Here is a 6,501-nt window from a genome sequence, read left to right on the forward strand (position 1 = left end):
TCTGGGACAGACGTCCATAATTAGCCATCGTATCCAGACCAATGGCACTTCGATCGTACGCCGTCGACCATATCGCGTCTCTTCATCAGAGCGTGAGATCATTGAACAAAATGTAGCCGATATGCTGCAACGGAACATTATACGTCCCTCCACGAGTCCTTGGTCATCCCCTGTTGTTTTAGTGAGGAAAAAAGATGGCTCCGTGCGATTCTGCGTGGACTACAGAGCACTTAATAAGATTACCCACAAGGATGTTTACCCCATGCCGCGCATAGACGATGCTTTGGATTCACTGCAAGGTGCTGAGTACTTCTCAAGCCTAGACCTGCGTTCAGGTTACTGGCAAATACCCATGCACGAGGATGACAAAGAAAAGACAGCGTTTTCAACACCAGATGGGCTGTATGAATTCAACGTCATGCCATTCGGCCTTTGCAATGCTCCAGCAACATTCGAGCGGATGATCGACACAGTTTTACGAGGCTTGAAGTGGAAGACTTGCTTGTGCTATTTAGACGATATCGTTATTTTCTCGTCAACCTTCCCTCAGCACTTGCAACGACTGGACGAAGTTCTTACGTGCCTTGCAAACGCAGGCCTTCAGCTGAACACCAAGAAGTGCCATTTTGCGAGCAAGACGATTAAAGTGTTAGGCCACATCGTAAGCAAGGACGGTATTCGTCCCGATCCTGACAAGATTTCCGCTGTCCAACACTTCCCGCGTCCTGAAAAAGCCAAAGATTTGCGCAGTTTCCTCGGTCTCGCTTCTTATTTTCGCCGATTCATTCGAGACTTCGCCTCAATAGCTTCACCATTGCACAAGTTGCTCGGATCAGGCGTCGCCTTTGTGTGGTCTCCTGAATGTGAAGCGGCGTTTGCCCAACTGAAGTGTGCACTCACATCCAAACCAGTCCTCTGCCATTTCGACGAAACCGCGCCTACGCTCCTGCATACAGACGCTAGTGGTCGAGGCATTGGTGGAATTCTCCTACAGCGAGACAAATCTTCACGTGAGAAAGTCGTCGCATACGCGATACGTGCACTGACCCCTGCTGAAAAGAATTATACCATCACCGAACAGGAGTGCCTAGCGGTCGTATGGTCGATACAAAAGTTTCGACCTTATCTCCACGGCCGCCACTTTACTGTGGTTACGGACCATCACGCCTTGTGCTGGCTCTCGACAATCAAGAACTTGTCCGGCCGCCTTGGTCGCTGGATTCTTCGCTTACAAGAATACGACTTCACTATCACATACAAGTCGGGAAACAAGCACCAAGACGCCGACGCACTTTCGCGTTGCCCGCTCTCTTCGGAGCCGCTTAACAAACCCGCCACTGCCGCACACGAGAAGCTTTCAGCCGTCTCTTCCCTACATGTTTCGTCATTAACTACTTTGGACCCAACTTCTCCAAGCGAGTGTGGTTTGTTCTTATCTCACCAACGTGCTGACCCTTACTGTCGCCGCATCATGGACCGTCTTGACGGGACTTGCCGGCCCCCTAACGCCCGTCTTCGCCGACAGCTGACGCAATTCAAGCTACACAACCACGTCCTGTACCGTCATATCTACCACCCTGATGGTCAACGCTGGGTGCCCGTTTTACCTCGCTCTCTTCGGGCTCAAGTCCTCAAGACATATCACGACGACATGTCTGCTGGACACATGGGCTTCCAGAAAACGTATGACCGCATAAGATGTCACTACTACTGGCCGGGCTTGTCCACCTGTGTCGCGAAGTACGTTGCCTCATGCGCCCTTTGTCAGCGTCGCAAGCTACCTACATCAACTCGAAGTGGACAATTACAACCGCTCCCGTGTCCCCTGCAACCATTCGAGGTAGTTGGCATTGACCTGTATGGTCCGCTTCCTATGACTGTCACGGGCAATCGATGGATAGTTACAGCTGTCGACCACCTGACCCGCTACGCCGAAACAGCTCCCGTGCCTTCTGCATCAGCTTCGGTAGTGGCCGACTTCATCCTTCGAGCAATAATCCTTCGACACGGAGCTCCTCGTGTAATCCTGAGCGACCGTGGAAGAGTATTTCTTTCAGCACTCGTCGAAGAAGTGCTCAAGGCAGCCGGCACTACGCACAAAACAAGCTCCAGTTACCATCCTCAGACGAATGGCCTGACTGAGCGCTTCCATCGTACACTGTCAGATATGATTGCGATGTATATCGAACCCGACCCCAGAAACTGGGACGCCGTTTTGCCATTTGTCACTTTTGCGTATAATACCTCTGTACAGCGCACAACCGGTTACTCGCCGTTCTACCTCGTCCACGGTCGCTTCCCCTCTTCTTTCCTCGATGTTTCGTTCTTCTCTGCGCCTGTCAAACCATGTTCATCTTCAAGTGAAGAATACGTGTCTCGTCTACTTCATTGCCGCCAGCTGGCTCGCGTCAACACTGAAGCCAAGCAACAGGATCGCAAGCTTGAATATGATGCCTCTCATCGTGCCGTGTCTTTCAGCCCTGGTGACGAAGTCCTCCTTCTTACACCCATTCGCACTCCCGGACTGTGCGAGAAGTTTCATTTACGTTTTATTGGCCCCTACACTGTCTTGGAGCAAACATCTCCTGTGAATTATCGCGTGGCACCCGTTCTTCTTCCGACGGACCGCCGCTACAGGGCAGCAGAAATAGTCCACGTATCCCGCATGAAGCCTTTCATACGGCGTTCATCTTCGCTTTAAAATGCGGCCAAGAGCTGCGGTCAGGATGACCGCTTTCACGTGGGGGGGAAGTTAGTGTAGGCATTCATTAAGCACATCTACTTTCTTTACACATATTCATCATCATGAGTGGTCGTCATCTTTATCTGCTGTGGGCACTTGGCTTGTCTGAGTTCTGTGCCTTGGGCGTGGTCGCTTCATCGTGTCTTCTGGGCCTAATAAAGGTTGCCTTCACCGTTACATCACAAGATATATATATATATATATATATATATGGATATATATATATATATATATATAAATATATATATATATATATATATATATATATATATTGTAACGACGAGAAATAAGAGACAACGCCTTTGCTGCAGGCCGGCTGTTCTTATTCTTTTTTACTTCGTCTTCCTCTGCTTCCGTAACCTAGCCTGCGCCCTTGCCTGAGCCCCACTATTTAATATCATTACACTCGGCCCCGACTGCGAGCCTCGTGGGCTACCGACAATGTCTCCGGTGGGCGGCATTGACTATTCCGGGGTGGCCGGGCTCGGCCAAGCTGATATTTCACATGGAAGTTTGTTGAAGGAGATTCCGGAGGACGACACTGGCTGTGACGTGATGGTCGGTGCAGGCGTCGTCCACGATGGGGCCAACGCTGTTGACTTGGACAAGATGCCGCTAGCAGGAGATACAGACTCCTGCAAAGTGGCCGCGTTGGTTTAATCTCGTCGGTTTGAGCATCCTGTCGCAGTCGTGTTACAAATGCTGGAAATAGTCCACGCTGCACCGTCACCTGCTGCACTGAGCGTCGACGCCTGCGTTGCTTGCGGTGTGGCAAGGGGCGTCGGGGTGTCTTTGTAGTCATCTGAGAGCCGAGTTCAGGTTGCAGCTTGAGAGGCAACGCGTGCTCTTGCAGCACTGCCTTTGTCGGACTCATGCTCAAGCTGCTTATTCCTATAGTTTCACGTGCAGTAGAGCCTTCATTGTCAGATGACCTGTCACTAACCGGAAGTATTACCTTCTCTGGTAGGTCTTTGCTGACAGTGACTTTGAAGGAGGCGGCGCTTAGCGTGTGGCAGACGTCCGCACACTCGGCCACAGACTGACGTGATATCAGGAGATGTCGCTTCGAAGTGAGGGTCAGCACTGTAGGGTTGTTCGTCCCAGGGTAGGTGGTTAAATTGGCTGTCGGGAAGCTGCAAAATACAGCTGAAGCCGCGAGGGTGGTCTCCTTCTCGGATCTATTCTCGGTAGCGGTCGCGTAAGACTGGGTGGTCGTGGAGAGGTGATGGTGACTCCGTCCAAAAGCAGCTATGAGCTTGTCACTCCAGTCCACCCAGGACGTCTGCCGCACGCCTTCGTATCGATGCCAAGCCGCGGCAGCATTCCGAAGGCGGTCTATGGCCATGCCCCACTTCTTTTGGTCCGTCCACGCTGCGTGATCTCCGACAGCGTTGACGGTTGCCACCCATTCCTTGGCATCGTCCTGGAAGCCGCGAAACTCCGGTAGCTCGAAGGAAATCGGCGATGGCGGGACTGCGGGCAAAACTCCGAAATGTGCCCACGCCAAGCAGTTCACTTGCTCTGATACCTCCGTGAGAGAACGCCCGAGATTGCGACGGTTCTCGGGCGAGCTTACCTCGAAGTTTTGTGAGGCGGCCGCAGCCAACATGGCATTGAGTGCGCACAATGTTGGCAAGATGGCAGGACATAGCTGGGAGCTCGACGCTATGAGGGCGTTGGTCGTGACGCGGAGTTGCGCGATGGTATGCTGCAGCTCCGCTGCGCTGTCGTGTGATCCGCACGAAGAGCCAAGGCCCGCCTCTGCGGAGGATACAGTGACTGCGGTACTCGAGGTGGTACAATTGCTGACCAAGGACGCGTGGACGGCGTCCCTTGGAAATCCAGCTGTGGTAGGAATCGTGGACATGGGTTCCAGGGCGCTGGAAGCGTCAACGACGTTCCCAGGCAAGCGGAACCCATGTGATGAGTTGTGACCTGGTACTGCGGCGTAGATGAAGCGGTCTTGCGCCGCCGGGTAGGCCTCGACGCCGTACACGGTGGGTGCTTGAAGCGCCGACAGGTTGCCAGGTATGGAGGAGGCATGTACGCCATCCCTAGGTGAGAGAGGCCCGTGCGCATGGTTGCCGCGACGTGTCGCGTCCCAGGACAAGTTTCCCGGAACCACAACGGAGGCCTGGACGCCATCCGTCGGTGCTGGGATGGATGCTGGCCGCGACGGACGCCTTGCGGGTTCCATCAGCGAAGAAGCGTGACGGCGTTCCTTATCGTGATCTGGTACGGTACCCCGGTAAGCGGGTGCTGGAAGCCGCCGAGGGAGGCCTTGACGCCGTCCCTCGTCCGCTGAACGGTGGTCGGCGTTGTGGATGCCGAGGAGGGCTTGACGCCGTCGACTTCACTGACGTCGTACTGCGGCATTGCTACGTCGGCGGGCTGTGTGGATGACGGACGTAAGTCGTTTTCTTCTTTCGGACTTCGACTTCTCTGCTTCGACAGTGTACGACGAGACATAGCCTTTGCTGCCTGCTGCGGCTGTTCTATTCTTTTTTACTTCGTCTTCACTGCTTCGTAACCTAGCCTGAGCATTGTATAGACATACTATTTAATATCATTACAATATAAATATATATATATATATTTAATATATATATATATATTTATATATATATATATATATATATATATTGCTACGATACTGAGGATGCGCGTGGAAGAAGAGGAGAACGAGGTTGGCACGAGCAGTGATCGGCCAGATCCCTGGACTCTCGCATTGATCATCTCCTGTAAATAAAGGCATCCATCGCACCGTAACAAGATTGGTGGAAGGTGCGGGGTACAGCGGAGCGATCCAAGTCCAACGATCACGAAAGCGCTACCTCAAGAACTACGCCGAAGCCGCCGACTGGCTGGTCTACCACCGCTCTCTATGGATCCGATTGCTGACGGCGACACCACGCACTCTTCGTCTGGCGCTGCGTGGCCCCGGCACATGGTACCACGAAGCTTCTCAGGGAGGGCCGGAGAAGACGTTGACGAATGGCTGAAACACTTCAACCGTGTGAGTAAATACAACTGTTGGGATGCGGCCTCCCGGTTGTCCAACGTCGGATTGTTTCTTCAAGGGACGGCGTTGGTGTGGTTTGAAAACCACGAAGAAACAATAATGACCTGGGAAGCGTTTGAGAAAGAAATAGCGAGCTGCTTCGGGGACCCATTGATGAAGAAGAAGCGCGCTGAGCAAACTTTGATGCAGCGTGCTCAAATCCCCGGTGAAACATGCACAACGTACATTGAAGAGATCCTGAAATTGTGCAAGTCTGTAGACCCACGCATGAAAGAAGACGACAAGGTAGGGCATCTTCTCAAAGGGGTTGCTGAGGATGTCTACAATTTCCTCATCGGCAAGGACACCTTGGCGTCTGTAGCGGACGTAATACAACACTGCCGCACGTTTGAGACACTGAAGGCTAGGCGCATCACTCCCAAATTTGGTAGACTTGCCAACGTCACCACCATTGCAAGTGTCGACGTCCCTCCAACATCCCCCTGTGATCTTGCCTCAATGATCAGGCAAATCGTACGCGAAGAACTTGGACGACGTGATGCTGTCAACCCGCCGAGAGCACCTGCTATCAACACCTCCCCGCCATACGACGCAATGTGTGCTGCCGTTGATGCCACGCTATATGATGTGCCCCAATCAAGAGCACCAGAGCCCCCAACCGACAACTTACATCATCGCCGTGGTTTCCAGAACGCCTCCCGCCAACCACCTACAATGGTGTCTTCGTGGGACGATC

Source organism: Rhipicephalus microplus, chromosome 6 (assembly GCF_043290135.1).
Source record: "Rhipicephalus microplus isolate Deutch F79 chromosome 6, USDA_Rmic, whole genome shotgun sequence".
In the NCBI taxonomy this organism is placed as follows: Eukaryota; Metazoa; Arthropoda; class Arachnida; order Ixodida; family Ixodidae; genus Rhipicephalus; species Rhipicephalus microplus.